Below are 17287 nucleotides of genomic sequence, written 5' to 3'. Positions count from 1 at the left end.
GACTCTCGTGACTTACTGATAACCTTTCACCCAAAATCATTATCCAACTCCACTACGCACCTCAACTTGTTTGAGTTGTCTGACACACTGTGGACAAGTTCGGTACTGCATTTTTCATCACACTTCTACAAAACTCAGAAACTCCCAGATACAGAGTACAGAAACAGAACTATGACTTACTGTCTCATATCTGTGATTAAATATCTCATAATGAGAAAGCTTCTTATAATTATGACTTAGTATTTAACAGCTTTGACTTATCATTCTTATCATCATTATAATATAGGGTGACCTGATCTGAGATGGTGAAAAAGAGGGGGGGGGGGGGCGGTAGTGATGAGCTCTCGCCCCTCGCTGCCGTTGTATGATTAGCTGAACCTATGTGTGCTTTTAGGTCCTTTACACCTTTATTTGCTACACAAAACATGGGAATTTCTGTTTTAATTCATCCGAGAACTTACATTTATGTTTCGGCATAGCTGCTTGATATGAGGATAGGTACACGAGCTTTGCCTGACGTAAACAAGGACTACTGACTGAAAATAACAAAACCCCTTTTAAAAGCTCTACAGTCAGACCGTCCAATCAGAAGATTTTAGGCTGCTTCACCACGCCCCCCTCTCACTCAAGAGAACCAAACGGAGTAGGGGAGGGCGGGACTAGTATGTGAACGAAACTTCTCGAAGTTCTACGGAAGCTCTAGAAAAACAAAACCCCGGACGTTTGTGAAAATCCACCCAGACATTTTTTAAGTCTAAAAAAAGGACATGTCCGGGTAAAAGAGGACGTCTGGTCACACTATATAATATTTCTCCTAAGCAATGCTCATTATTGGTGTCCTACTTTAGCTTTAACTCTAACGAGAACATTTCTTTCATTTAACGTTATATTGACTAATTTTCAATAGGTTAATACTGAAAAGGACATTTCTCTAGCCATTATTTGCTTCGATATTTTAGCAAATAATTAATTAGTAATGTTATATTTTCCGTAAATTAAAATAAGACCGCGGTATAAACGGATGGTAATGACGTCTTAATGAGGAGGAGTTTTCGTGTTACTGTCGCATAACACGGCGCACGGATATGACGGTTTCTATTGTTGATGAGGTGGAAAGTCAGTCGTGCAGTCATTTAATTCATACACAGAAAATGAACATTTTTATACGTGTCCGCAAAGTATTTGATTAATTGACCCAGACAGCGAGCATATATCGGTCCACTGCCGTAAAAAGGCTGGCACACCACTGACTGTAGATCACTGCTGGTCCACCATCGGACCACTCAGATTACTGTCCTGTACAGGATATAACTCATTTTTAATCTCCTCAAACAAATTTTAAATTCACAGAGACTTTTATTCTGTAAAACATACTAATACATATATTATGAGTATGTCTGATATAAAATGATTATGTTGAAAATGGTGACACTGTGCCGGATTAAAATAATTACTAATCATATTTATAAAAAATAACAAAAGAATTTGTAAATTGGACTGGGCTAAAATGTGGCATTTTGTCTAAAATTCTGTTTAATCACTGGTGGTCCGCCCAGAATTCCCTGTGCAAAATGCCAGTGGACCTCCAACTTTGCCCTCAGTGGACCAACTGTGGTCTGCCGTCTCCTTGCTGTCAGAGGATTACCATAGAATTGTAAAGGAATATAACAAAACCCCTTTTAAATCAAATCCCCTATTCCAGCTTGAAATGCACCTTTAAATCCAAAGGTGGTTGGATGATTTTCCTCAAGATAGCTGTTCTAAAGGAGACCTTATACACATTTTCCACGGTTCACTGGGGTCTTAATGAAAGTACCATTCTCAACATGCCTAAGCAGCACTTTTTTAAAAGCTGGATTCAGAAATGATAATGAGCCACTGCGCACTCCTCAGTGAGCATCAGTAAGAAGCAAGGTGAGCAGTAGCTCCTGTGTTCTTTTTTCTTTGCTCTCATTTTGTACTATTTATATTCAGTTCTCCTATTTCTCCAGTTTGTATGCATTTTAACCCTTTGCAGGTAGGAAGAAAGTGTGGTGGGCCTTATGTGAAGCTCTAATGGATTGGCATAGGACATTTTACATCTTATCCTGTGTATGATTTTAATTGTGCTCTCAAAATCATTCATGAAAAGTTAAAAACTAATACATAAATAGTACTGAAATTAAAAAAATATATAAATAAATATCTAGCTGTAGCAAAAAATCTGCAAGATTAAAGCACCGTCCCATCCCTCACACATGCTACTTTGCAACTCCTAGTTGTGCAAGGCTGCACTGCCTCGTTCCTTCATTTTTTCCCTGCAGGGCTACTCATCAGCACCCCCTATACACTCTGAATTATACTTGTATGTTTCTGTTAGATCTTTACAAAGTACCTATACACATCACTCCACTCCCTTAGGTTTGCCTCATATGTCTGTTCATGTGAAGTCATGATTTGTAAATGTCATGCTTTTTTAAACATTATAGCCTTGCATTTGCTAAGAGAGCAGAGAGACAGAGAGAGAAACAGTGCATTGAAAAATGCATGTCAAAGGCAGTCGTGGGCCATATCTCCAGTCTTTTTAATGATCATTAAAGATACATCACCAGAGCATTAGCAAATATTCATCTTAGTGCTTGTTCTTTCTGCTGTAGACTGTGTGTGTTCTACGGGAGATGTTTGTATGGTCTTTGGGCCTGGCTCCTGTTCCTGCTGAACTGAGCCAGTGTTGCAGTAAAACTGATATCAGCTCAGAAGGCACTGGAGACAAGGTCCTAAAAAAATGATCAGTCGATGCATACTGAACCTGAGCAAAAAGAAAGCATTTCATACAAAAACATTTCAGTGCTGGTATATGTAAAGTACAATAAGCACAAAGTATATGGGTCTTATTCCACATCTGAAGATTCAACCAAAAGCTGAAGTCCAGAAAGTTCCAAAAAGTAAAACCTAAATACATATTACACCATGCTGTAGTCTCTCCAGAAGTTTCTCTTATTTGTTCAATACTTGCATCTGGACATGTAAAGACATTTTTTGTTGTCATAATTTCCTAAACAATACAGGACATCTATTTACAGCATTCCCAATGTATTAGACATGATCAGTAATACACATGTGATTTAAATGTACAGGAGGACTTTTAAATGCTTGGTCATTTGTGCATATGCCATTTTATAAAAGAGAACTTAAGCACTAAATTTCCAAACACCCTACAGAGGGCCAGTTGTACATCATACATTTTCTGAAATGCAACTTATAATTTAATTTCCATTAAAATTGGCCATTACATGCAAGATAGTCTTTTCTGTAGTTGTTGCTGCTGGCAAGCCATTACTGAGAAAAGGAAATTGACATTAAAGAATAAAATTGACAACTCAAACAAAGAAGCAGCTGGTGTTCTGGTGTCTGAATTTCCCCCCAGGGATTAATAAAGCTCACATTATCTTATCTCTGAGCAATGGAAAGGCCACTGTCTATGACAAACTGTTTATTACACTGTTCATTACTGCACCAGTATTACATTCAACCCACCAGAATATAAGAGAGTACAGAATATCAGCTCTTTTTCTACACTTAAAGTTCATTGTAAATATAATTAATGAGATGTCATGTATTCACCCGTGACATACATTTAGTAGGATTCACATAAAAAAGTGTAACCTGTAAATTTCAATGCATTTCTTCATTTCAGCACATTTTCACACATGGTACTGTTTATAACTGGCAAGTGTCCCTGTGTTGGAGAGGCAAATATTTATTGTTAACCAGATGTCACAAGCTTTGTGTTATGAAATTCATGCATCTGTTTTCTCAGTTTAAGAAAGATGTTGTTGCTTCATGAGATCAGGGTGGATTCAGTCAGTTGACCTCAGTAATTGAGCAGTGGATTTATGGTAGAATTATGTAGGGAAAGATTTGCCCTCTCTGGTGGAAATAGGGTGGAACTACAGAAAGACTATGACTGTGAACCATTCCATTCAGCTGATACTGAAATTTTGAAACATGGAAGGTATATGTAAATTTAGGAGTCTAGTCCAAGTCCTAGTCTTGATTGGCATGGATCTTGAATAAAACGATTGCATGCTATAATTCTGTTAATGGCGACATCTTCTGTTTTCACTTCAGCTTTTTCCAAGATGTGGATCCAACAACAGAAGAAGGTTCACCTTCATTTTCTATCCAAGTGAAGAACTTAGCCACTGTGAACAAAGGAGAAATCAACAGCTGTTCACCAATCAGCTAAGCTCTGCACCAGCTCAGAAACCAGTTTAAAATGTTTGGTTGGTTGTTTCAGCTTTGAGTATGTGGAGTAGTTTCAACTTTAGGAACGCACTATAGGCTCAGCTTCGGGAACGCACTGTAGACTGAAATTTTGGAATAATTTAAGGCTCAGCTTTGGGAATGCACTGTAGACTGAGATTTTGGAGTAATTTAAGGCTCAGCTTTGGGAATGCACTGCAGTTAGGGCCATGGCAGTGTGGTAATCCCTGGCAATGTGATTTTACTCTTAGGTCACAAATCAAAATGCCAGGAACCCACACAGCCACAACATGTCAACAAGGCAGAATGAGTGCAGACACAAACACACGTTCACTACCCCCACCCACAGCTCCTGTTTCTCCCATGCTTGGCTTAACTCTGAGTATTTCCCTAATTATCCACTACACCCAAATCAGGAACTTGCTGCACTTTTCTCCTCCTCAACATTCTAGAAAGATAAGGCCTCAAAAAAAGAGGGAGAGAAACTCATTTCCTCCAATAAGATTACAATGCATTTCCATAGCATGCAGGTGCCTGAGCATGGAAGAAGGCGAGAAATAGATATTTCTTAGATCTTAAATGAAAAGGAAAAGATATACCTGTGAATGCTCACAAAAATATTACTGAATTAAAAAGGCCTTTTACCAACCTGACCTAAATAATCCAAATCCCCATTACATTTTCTTAATCTAGTATGTGCATCTTCAAAAAAAGTCACCTTTTATGTCATAGCCCTTTTAACTTGCAAGAACAATATTATACAATACAGTAAAAATCATCTGAAGATCGATTATTCAAAGCAAAAAAAGTCAGTTCTGCCAAAAACTGGACTAACTGGGAGAATTACTTTGAGAAAAGAGCTTTGGTAATTTCAATAGTTTGCTTAAGCCCATCATGTTGGTATTTCTAAATGACATACTTGGCATTTTCAAATGTTAGACGTGAGATGGGGTGACCAGGGGAGAGATCGAGTGCTGTCACAGTCAAAGAGGCTTCAGACATTATTGTAGCAATCATCCAAGCAGATATGCAAATGAGCTCCTACGAAGAAAATACTTTAAATAATTTGTTTGTTTTTTTGAATATCTCATCCCGTTCTCTTCCTTTGGAAAACGTCTGAATTCCTTACAGATCCTTTGCCGGGTCTGAACAGCTGGAGGTGGTAGCGATGTGTTGATCTAAAAGAAGACAAAATTAGGGATAGCTGTGAGTAATCAATTCTTGTGCAGCAGCTGAAAAGAGCTTATAACTCGAAATTACTGAACTGCTACTAGGAAAACAAAACACATCTCGAAAATCCTACTTGGAAATTTGGAATCATTTTCTCAACTTCAAGCTCAGCATCAGGCAACAGCATCAATGTACTGTTCTCCATTTTTAAGATCAGTCAACATTTACAAACACAATAAGTGAAATATTATTCAGTACTGGCCATAAAGTTTACTGGTTTCAAAAGTTAGATATATAATTTACATTGAAGTGGTCTCTCAACTCTCCCGTTAACTGACCAGTGTGTTGCCAATAACACGTTTATTTAAAAATTGGGAATGACGTTATTCACAGCACCGACTTCCCACCTCCCAAACCAAGATGAACACAGCATGAATGCTCCTAGGACACAGCACATATACAGCCATATGTTAACAATTGCTAACTCCGCCCAGCAAAATCAAAGCCCTACATCAACAGCCCCTTGGGAGAAATTAGCGTAGGACTGTGTTGACACACGTGTCCATGTTTTTTTGGGCATCGTGCAGGCCACTTTAAGGACATGACCCTGGAAGGTTTGGCTGATAAAAATCTCCAAGCCTGTAATTATGTCATTATTGTGTCTGGAGCAAACCCTGATTGCAGGGGCTAATCAAATATTGCTTCTGTTCCTCCTTTTTTTACTGAAACTTGGAAGGAAAATGAAAGAGAATATACACAGACATCTGAACCCAAGGGAATCGCAATCTTTAGTATTGAGGTTGTATGGGCTGAGAGTTACACTCTATATTTTACCATAGATATTGGAACACTGCTGTGAGGATATGATTGCATTTAATCATAATAGCATTAGTGACAGAAAGTATTGATATGGGATGAATAGCTCCGGATCACAAATATAACTTCAACTCAGCTCAGAGGTACACTAAACAAACACTGGATTAGGAACACCTACCTTGTACCTTTATTAGCAACACTGAACACACAGGAGCACTTTGTTGTTCTACAGTTACAGACTTTTGTCCACCTATAACAGCCTTGGTTTGTCTGTTGCACTTGTACCAGCACAACACACACAAACACCACTACCACATCAGTGTTACTGCAGCACTGAGAATGAAATCATACCTGCTCTGTGGTGGTCCTGAGCCTTGAAGACTAAATACACTATAATACATTTTCAATACATTACGTTTTTGTATAGTTTTTGGTTTCCGTGTCCCTGTTTCCCAGACGAAACAAGATCCTGAAGCACAGCTGAGGCCCTTTAGTTGCAGTAATGGGAAATAAATCATGCATAATTGGACAGAAGTCTATGGGTACTTTCTAGAATGTGACAGTTGTCTCTGATTTATGAATAATCATGGATAAATCATTGCAAATTTCAAGTTTTATATTCATTTTGGAGCTGATCTGCACAGTCGCCTGTGTTTGGACTGAGATTATCTACATTGACCTCAGAGTTTGTGGGTCATGTAGCAGGTGTGTGTGTGTGTGTGTGTGTGGTGTGTGTGTCATGTGCTATAATCGGCTGGTGTCCATGGAACAGACTCATTGGACTGAGGAGAAGAAACATAACCACTCGGCCTCCTCTCAATTCCTCTCATAACCTCTGCATGTGACTCTCTCTCTCTCTCTCTCTCTCTCTCACACACACACACACACCAGTAGCTGTTTATCACAGTTTTCAGCTTTATTGCAATATTGTTAAATGGAGAAAACATAAAATATTCCGTTTGCAATTTTGAAAACATTCACTCGTCAACAGAGCCCGTGCACGAACTATAAAAATCAACCAGTGACATCACATTTACACAAATATGGGGTTGATTTACACCTTGACCTAAAACTCCATACTGTATCAATAAGAGTCCTTGGGTAAGACACAGAATGGCACTTTTATCTACATCTGTAATAGGTTTAGAATGGTAAATTTGGATTAAAGTGACTGCCAAATGCCATAAATGCAAATACTGATCGACTGCCAGGACGCATGTATCAGTGCTGCTCCGTGGCCTAGAATTATTAACTGTGAATGAAAACGGACGGACAATCCAAAATAAGTGCAATAAATCTATGATAAACATAACACTGAATGATTCAATGCCTATTTCAGCTGCTCAGCTTCTTTCCAAAACACAGGCACAACCTCATTCTGACCCCTCCAGAGACCCCATTCACAACCTAAACCACTAAAACCATCAGCCCGCATTTGACCCGAGAAGGACCTTATCACATGAGACAGCTGTGATTAGCACACTTGGCCTCGCTGATCCCTCAGCACTCACCCATTTGAAGATGCACAAAACAACACTGCCTTACTGCCCATATGCCAGGCCAAGTGTTAAAAGAATGATCAAATAATGTTTCAGCGTAAATCTATCTGCTGCATCCCTAGTCCACAATGATTTTGAGTTGTTTCCTTGTACTTAGTAAGAACAGAAATCTGACTGGCTTATAATAAACAATAGAGGTCAATGCTACGTCAAGCCAATGTGTTTTCCAATGAGTGAGTGAATGTGTGAATGTGTCGCCCTGCGAAGGACTGGCGCCCCCTCCAGGGTGTGTTCCTGCCTTGTGCCCAGTGATTCCGGGTAGGCTCCGGACCCACCGTGACCCTGAACTGGATAAGCGCATACAGACAATGACTGAATGAATGAATTTTTGACCATGTGCTACAGATATGCACTGACATCTTCAACAGACTACTCTCAGCACTGCTCACAATGAGACCAGTGGACAATGTGCAGCATCTTAATTTACATTTAAATATGCCCATGTATTTTCTCCTTCTGAAAAGTTACCAGTTCCATTAACAGGGATATGATATATATTCCTAGTGTTTGGTAAACTACTGCTGCTTTCACTGGAAATAAGGGAGGAAAAGTCTCTTCACTCTGTGGAAAATATGTGCTATTCACAATGAAATTATATTATTGAATTTTTATTCATGGGCGGCATGGTGGGGCAGCAGGTAGTGTCGCACAGTTCCAGGGACCTGGAGGTTATGGGTTCGATTCCCACTCCGGGTGACTGTCTGTGAGGAGTGTGGTGTGTTCTCCCTGTGTCTGCGTGGGTTTCCTCCGGGTGACTGTGAGGAGTGTGGTGTGTTCTCCCCGTGTCTGCGTGGGTTTCCTCCGGCTGCTCTGGTTTCCTCCCACAGTCCAAAAACACACGTTAGTAGGTGGATTGGCGACTTAATGTGTGTGTGTAAATGTGTGAGTGTGTGTGTTGCCCTGTGAAGGACTGGCGCCCCCTCCAGGGTGTATTCCCGCCTTGCGCCCAATGATTCCAGGTAGGCTCTGGACCCACCGCGACCCTGAACTGGATAAGGGTTACAGATAACGAATGAATGATTTTTTTTTTTATTCATAATATTTGCTTTCTGATAAAACCTAGTTTATATTATTAAAAAATATTTATTATTATTTTAAAAATATTTTATGTTCAAATCTGAGAAATAAGACAAATGAGATTAATTTTGATTACCTAGACAATATAATGATATTAAATACTTTATTAACTTTCATCCTTTCTAAATTTGTACTCCTCACTTACTCCTGAAACATGCTTTGAATAGCAGTAGCTTAGGAATCCCTTGAGATAACTGGTGACCTTAGAGGCAGTAGCTTCACACAACATAGAGATAAGTACACTGAAGTGATTACAGTGCATTACCGTGACTTTAACACAGGGCCGAGTTCCCACCCAGGCAAGACTCAGACGGTGTCTCATGGGGTGCGGCCAGCTTGGGGCGGGCCTGCTCACCATCTGCGCTGAAATTACCCTTAAACAGCAGGCAGCTGAGGGGAAAAGGTTTCTAGAGCCCACCAAAGCTGACCCTGTTGAGTGCTGATAGTGCAGACAAATGAACTACTGACAGCTAAATATGGAGAGCAGAAACACCATTATGAGGTCCTGATGGACCTTTGTGGTGCTTCACACACAAACGTACTGAGTGACCCCGAACAACTTGCTCATAGATAGCCCTTATAATAGGTGATTTTGGCTGCTCTAAGCTGAACCCACTATACACTGTGAGACACTGAGGTCTGCAGGCATTCTGTCTATAATCTCCATAGAATAAAATGGAACAAAATGGGAGGTGTTGGAGCAGCAGAACATGAGTCTAAACACCATGCCCAATGTCATTCATGAGCTACATTATTATGCCCACCAGCATTTTGCATCCACTTTCTGCAACATCTCTCTTATCTGGATTGGTGTTAGTGACCCAGAGCTAATAATTCAACACCCAGTACCTGACTTTACTTGTGCTCTCATGGCTGAATGCCATCGGACCCTTTCAGCAATGTTTCAAAAGTTAGTGAAAATAATTCCCAGAAGATTAGAAGCCATTACTGTAAGAAAGATCGACAAACTTATCCAAACACTAATGTAACACTGTAGTGGGGCCTAGCAGTGTACATTTGAAATAGTGGTAGAGAACATCCTATACAGCAATACTACGTTTTCTTTCCCAATACTGAAGCCTTGAGTAATATAACTGTAACTGATGTAATATGGTATTTATTATACTTGAAAAAATGTTTTATAATACTAATATAACACTGCATGAGGCCACCTTTATTATTGTTATAATGTGGTTATTATATGTTGCAAAATTATCACAGAAATAATAACATGGGCTATTTATTAACCCTAAATCTGGATGAAAAACAGATTCTCATGGTGACTACAATTTAATACAATACTAGTCTTAACCCATGTGTCAGAATCTGGCCTCCAGAGATTTAAGACGTTTATGAAGTTTCAGTGGCAAAAAAAAGTTAGCTATAGCAGCATTTTAACACCAAACGTTCAATGCATGAAAAATGAAGGTCTTACCTCATTTGTCAGATAAAGAGCAGCTTCAAATGACTGTGTCCAGCAGAGAAGAGGGATGGTCGGCAGTCGAAGAAAAGAGAAAAACAGACTACCTACTGCCCTTCCTCTCAATACTAGCCCAAACAACACATCATGATCATCCACACACCCATACACATTCATACAGCTCATTACAGCCTTCCCCTCCTCAGCTTTCACACAGAGCAGAGAGAGAGAGCAAGAGAGAGAGAGAGAGAGAGAGAGAAGGAGACACTACAGCAGTAAAACTGTAGTAAAAGTAACTCTGGTATTTTAAACCTCAAAATGCCTTAAATATTTAAAAGAAGCTGGAATCCTGCTAATGTACACACACACACACACCTACATACACACTGAGGAGAAGGAGTTTTACTCATCATCAGTTTCCCTGCCAGTCCCACCCTTTTGTCTGCTGGATGCCAAGCATTACTGCTCTCTCCAATAGCACCAAACTGCTTCACTTCCCAGAGTAGCTCTCTCATGCACTCTATCTCTCTCTCTCTCCCTCTCTCTCTCTCTCTCTCTCTCTCTCTCTCCCTCTCTCTCTCTCTCTCTCTCTCTCATGTTTCTTTCTCTCGCTGTCTCTTAATACCTATCATCATTCTTTAACCTCTTTCTTCCCCCATATTTTTTTCCTCTTCTTTTTTCCTGTATTCCTCTTTAACTCCTTCATCTTTCTTTTCTTTTTTCTTTCTGCTTGTGACCCTCTTTCTCTCCTTATACTCTCTCTATCTCTCTCCCTTTTCTCCTCCCTCCTTTTCTCACATCTTTCTTCCTCGTGGCTTAGCTCCTCTATTGCACCCCACGCCCCCTCCTCTGTCTCTCACTCTCGGTATGTCTGTATGTATATGATGAAAGCTGTGTTTAAGGCTGATGATGTGTAATCACTGCACTCAAACCTGCTCTCTAATCCATGTGTGTGTGTGTGTGTGTGTGTGTGTGTGTTAGTTTTTATTTGTTTATTTATTTATTTTTGTGGAAAATACCCCTAATCCCACACAAACTGTAATCTGATCTTTAGACAAAGTTTTACACCAAAATCCTGTGTATGTGGTTTGTTAAGATGATACTCCAGAGGGGGATTACACACAGCTGTGCACATCAAACAGGTACAGAGTAATACGGCATCAACAGAAACATTTCATCTCATGCAAATTTAGATGCATGGCAGCTATTTGTTGCAAGCAATGCAACAGATTGTAAGATAAATAATGGATTACAGTAAGGATATAATATGTCATCTTTAAAAACACAGGGTACTTACCATCAGCTCAGCTCAGATTCACAGCTTCATTTACAGTCAGGGTCCAGCCTTAAATCTTATTTTTTGTTACCTGTCCACAGCAGAAAGCATGTGTGATAGCATCAAGCAACTTTCAGTCTTCTTCAAAGGCACTTAAGAAGTTTACACAGAGCTGTGTGTGTGTGTGTGTGTGTGTGTGTGTGTGGCTGCAAACCACTGATGCATTAATCATGACAAAAATCAGTTCAATAAGAGATTTGTTGTTGTGTCTAATGTGACACAATACGGCTCATTCAGTGCCCACTGACTGAGTAGGACTGTCTCTCTCTCTCTCACTTGTCACACATACACACACGCACACACACACACACACACACACACACACACAGTCACACTGTCAATAACAGGAAATAAAGCAACTAGTCGCATGAGCCTACTCTGCTTAAGTTTCACATAAAATAAGCTGCCAAAGCAAAATAATCTAATTTATACAGTTTTCCCACTTATCCCAGAAGTAGTCAGTCAGCTGAGACATGGCTAATGTCTTCTTTTCTTTCACACTGGTGGTACAAGGCTGATTAATCCTAAGTAATTACAGTTAATAGCCACCAGGTTGGCATTAAATTACAATAAAAGACAAGAATCATCTTTCACTGACCTCAAACTGCTCAAAGGTTCAGTCGGTAATTCAATACTTGAAAAGTAAACAAATGATTCAGGATATTATTATATGAAATGTACTGACTTAAAGTTTCTTTAAAATAATGATGATAGAATACTTTTCATTACAACTTCATGAAGGTACCCCTCCCCTGTATATATATATATATTAAAAATTCTTTCAAACCTCCGTTAATGAGACAAAAAACAATTCTGAATCCATTCCTTGTAATATCTTTCTGTGTATATAGTTTTTGTATTAATATAGTACAGAATTAATTAATATGAGTACAGAATTATATATTATTTATCTTAACAGATTAAAAAATAGCAGTAGCACAAAATGGTCGGCACGGTGCAGCAGCAGGTTGTGTCGCAGTCACACAGCTCCAGGGACCTGGAGGTTGTGGGTTCGAGTCCCGCTCTGGGTGACTATCTGTGAGGAGAGTGGTGTGTTCTCTCTGTGTCTGTGTGAGTTTCCTCCAAGTGACTGTCTGTGAGGAGTGTGGTGTGTTCTCCCTGTGTCTGTGTGGGTTTCCTCCGGGTGACTGTCTGTGAGGAGTGTGGTGTGTTCTCCCTGTGTCTGTGTGGGTTTCCTCCGGGTGACTGTCTGTGAAGAGTGTGGTGTGTTCTCCCTGTGTCTGCGTGGGTTTCCTCCAGGTGACTGTCTGTGAAGAGTGTGGTGTGTTCTCCCTGTGTCTGCGTGGGTTTCCTCCAGGTGACTTTCTGTGAGGAGTGTGGTGTGTTCTCCCTGTGTCTGCGTGGGTTTCCTCCAGGTGTTCCAGTTTCCTCCCACGCTCCAAAAACACACATTGGTAGGTGGATTGGTGACTCAAAAAGTGTCTGTAGGTGTGAGTTGGCGAGTGAATATGTGAGTGTGTGTGTTGCCCTGTGAAGGACTGGCGCCCCCTCCAGGGTGTGTTCCTGCCTTGTGCCCAATGATTCCAGGTAGGCTCTGGACCCACCGCGACCCTGAATTGGATAAGCGGTTACAGATAATGAATGAATGAATGAAAGTATCTCAAATAGTGCCCGGAAACCACATCATATGTAAATAATTTAAAACCACACTTAGATCCAAATATGTGATTATTTATGGATTCAAGTTGAACAATGCTAATTGGGGACTATAAATTTTCATTAAATACTTCCTACATTTGACTTGTAGCTCCAGGGCAAAGCTAAAGAGTTTAAGTTTGAACAAGAAACATGCCTTGGCTGATCGGTCACATTCGGGGCGAGGGGACTGCTGTGATCCTTTCATTTTGACCAAACCACTGCTTTAATGTGCAACGTATGAGTTATCTTCAAAAACATTAGACTTTCTGACTGTAACTGAAAAAGACTGTTTACCTCATTTGTGTTGAATCAGGAATGCAGATGTTAACACTGTTTACGTTAGTGTGCACATCTGAGGATGGCTCTCAATTAAAGGGCTCCTTTGGTGTTTGTCTCTGTACAAAGTTTGTTTCAGGCAGAGACAGAATTTGCTCAGGCTGTGGTGCAGTCCCTTTAAACCGATGACTTCAAATGTCTGGAATTCCCATCCTGCACTGCAGCAGACCAGCGGGCGTCCTGCACAACTGTAGCCTACGCCACGCCATGTAAGGCCGGCCGGCAAGCCCCAAAAATAAATGCCAAAGATGACTGAGGAGAGAGAAAGAAATGGATGGAAGGATATTCTGTTAGAGAGGGAGGGAGAAAGCTTTCGGGAATGAAGATCTGCAATTGTGCAAGGCTTAAGTTTCTTAGACTGAATAGGCATAATGCATCAATAAATTGCATTTGTGACATCACAAAAACACTGAAAATAACCAGTTGTTTTAGCCGCTTCATTTCCATAACTGGACTAGGGAGTGAACGAGCTGATTGACTCTTTTCCTTTAAGGGCAGGACTCTCCCTGTAAACAGACATTATGTTATTTTATGATTTTTTTTACCTCTCCCTTTTATCCTTTATGGGTCAGAGATGAACACCCCGACTTACTGAATCAAACCCGGTCGAACAATATAAAATAAACAAACAAATACAATATATTAAGACTGAACCAAAATGGTACTGTAATGCAGGCTAATGGCCGAAGTACCACATATTATTGTGATACAAAGTGTTTATTAAAGCCATTATAAGACACAGTCCCCACTGGACACCCAAATGGGCCCTAGTGCAATTTCCCCCATACACTTCTTCACTCAGAACATCAGCATGATACACATATGTAGCCCTTGGCCTAACCTAGGTGGTCACGGAGTGTTTCTATCCGTCTCCATGGAGCAAACATGGGTTATTATGAATCGTTCTCCTCACTTCTACCGCACACTGTCCCGTCTGCTGTGATACAGTCCGTGTGGGCCTCTTGTCATCCTGTGCAATGAATGTAATTTCAGCATTTGGCACATTAAAGTAAAAGAATCCAGATGGACAATTAACATAGACCACCCTGCCCCCATAAAAAAAAAAACTCCCACTTTGAAATCAGTCACTGGAAAACTTGAGGGGAATAATTATCTAAAGCTCCACAAGAGTGACAGCAGCATTAAAGTGTCCATTAAAAGACTAAATGTACTCTAGTTTAACATATAATTTACAGCACTGTGAAAGAGAGGCAGAGAGAAAGAGAGAGAGAGAGAGATCTCCCTTCCTGTTTTCTGTGTAAGGCTGATTAGACTTTTGGTATAACAATACCAGAGATGAGAAATACTTCTCCTTCTCTCTCTCTCTCTCTCTCTCTCTCTCTCTCTCTCTCTACAGGTGCAGCTGAGTGTCTCTCTTCCTATTGTGTTAGTAAGGCTATCAGGAAGAGATGCCTCATTTACTGTGGTTTATTTAATCCATGCCCTCCTTCTTGGAGCTTTTGGAGGCACCCGGCTCTTGTCGCACACGTCTTAAATTACTAGCACTTTCCCACGTGGCTGGAGTCAATGAAACAGTGTCAGGAGGTGACTGTGTGGACTCTGATATCTCCACTTTGGGAGGACTTGCTAACAGATTAAGGCCTCCTTATTTCTGAAACAATTGCTCTGCAGTTCGATATGTTACCGCCATCTTGTGGTCATAACAGGAATAAAATATAGGAGGGAGTGTCGTGACAAGTAGAAAGAGCGAGAGGGAGGGAGAGAGAGAAGGAGAAGAAGAAGAAGGGATGGACAAGACAGAGAGAAAGAGATGTATAGAGAAAGACAGTAGGAGATAGATAAACAAGAGACATAAAAAGTGTCAGAGGAAAAAAAGGATTGGGGGAGGTGTGTGTGTGTGGGGGGGGGCACCCCAGTGAACATCACTCAGCTCAAGGTCAGTCCAATGTTTTTTCTAGTGTTGGTGTGCATTCTTTGATTGCTGCTGAATTATAAGCCTCCTGAAAAGAGATAGTGGGCTCTCAATCCAGAAGAATCTCCAAATGTTCTCTTTAGTGAACAACCGCTTAAGAAATCTGAACGACCTTGAAAAGTAGGTGAATCTGTGAAATGTTCACTTTATTCAGAAGGAGATAGCTTTAATTTGCATTAATGTAATAGGATTTCTGAAGAATGCTTTTTTCATTATTCGTTGGCCTTTTTCTCATGAAATGTTTTAAAATGAAAATAACAGTAAGAAGTATAAATACATAAGCACAAATAATCACATTTTGTGGTGTAGTAAAATGCCAACAAGGAGTTAAGAGTCCAATTGTTTGTATATAAGCTGCACAGTCATGAGGACAGTTTCTCAGCAGAAGTATCCAGCAGAGTCAGCTGTGTTTGTGTAAAGGAAGAAACATGAAGTGTTGAGGTCATTCTCTGTTTACCACAGGTGTCTGACTAGGGGGCCAAGCACAAAGAGGCCTAGCAGAGATGGACATTCCTCAAAAGACTGCAGATCTTCAAACCTTTGTCTTAAATCATTCAAAAGTTCAAATAAATGCTGCTTTGTGAAAATATCATGCTGTGTGTTGTATGTTTTCATAAAAATGTCACTTCTAACCTGTTTTGCATCGTAATGTGTGCATGAAACATATAAGTGCCTGGTTTCGATTTATTTGTTGTAGTATACTATACCTGTCTGCCAGACTGGAAATGGAGCACCATCACCATGTTGTTTCTGACAGCTAAAAATCAAGTATTCATTTGCAAATACACGACTGGTGAGTTACATTCTACACCCCATGTTCAGTATATCTTGATCTGTACATGCTTCAAAGACAACTGTTGCAAAGGTTGCCCATGCGTGGTGGATTGTGAACCACTACAAGTTCTTAAAAGGCCAGAAATTGGTTTGTACTGGGACTAACATTCAGATTTCAGGACTTTTTAAATTTATCTGATAATGCCAAAAACAGTCAGAGCTGGAAGTGCTAGGTAAGATAGGATATATGACTATAAGATTATTTGAATAATAACAAAAGAGCATTGAATTTTTTGAAGAGCATTTGCTGAAAGGACACAGAAAAATGTCCACAATCAGGCATTTTCCACAGGGCTATCCTGAAAATAGGCTCGTTTTGTTTCTAATTCAGTTCAGTGGATATTAAAGTTAACAACAGGAAATAACATCTTAAATGCCGTTATCACATGGAAAACTAGCAATGTAATCATGCTTAAAAAAACAATCTTAATCGTGATTAGGAGTTAGATTCTGTCTACAGAATCGATTCATTCGATACGTCAGCTTCATTGAATCGAAGTTCTGATTCGATCATAGTGATGTCTCATTTCCGTTTGTATAGTGACTAGTTTTTTGGTTCATCTTTGTGAAAAAGTGAGGAAAACATAAAAATGTGTATAATGTCCGTTACCAAACATTAAAGGCGCCCTCTCCCAATATTTTTTAGCCTGAATCTATATACAGTTGTATACAATAAAAGATTGTGTGTGTGTGTTACACAAACATCATTTACATCGGTGTATCATTTATACTGATTTATTGTCATTTCAAAACAATAAATTCAAATAGTTTTTTTATTTAGCTTCTATGGACAAGAACTGTACAATAATTTTCACTCCGTTGTGAATCGGTTCGATTTGTTCATTGAACAAATGAACTGAATCTTTCAGGCATCTGTCCTTATTGATTCATGGAATCATTTA

The 17287-nt window shown here is 39.8% G+C and overlaps 1 protein-coding gene across 1 annotated transcript in view; it reads right to left on the bottom strand.

Annotated features, from left to right (window-relative positions):
* carm1l (coactivator-associated arginine methyltransferase 1, like) overlaps window positions 1–479 on the bottom strand; it is a 12459-nt gene extending 11980 nt beyond the window's left edge. The window contains exon 1 of the mRNA XM_066651198.1: window positions 462–479. The gene's annotated coding sequence lies outside the window, so the exon portion shown is untranslated. The remainder of the gene's footprint in view (window positions 1–461) is intronic.
* Window positions 480–17287: the final 16808 nt, after the last annotated feature.

The sequence above is a fragment of the Hoplias malabaricus genome, chromosome 18, assembly GCF_029633855.1.
Source record: "Hoplias malabaricus isolate fHopMal1 chromosome 18, fHopMal1.hap1, whole genome shotgun sequence".
NCBI lineage: Eukaryota > Metazoa > Chordata > Actinopteri > Characiformes > Erythrinidae > Hoplias > Hoplias malabaricus.
This window is presented reverse-complemented; position numbering and strand designations above follow the sequence as displayed.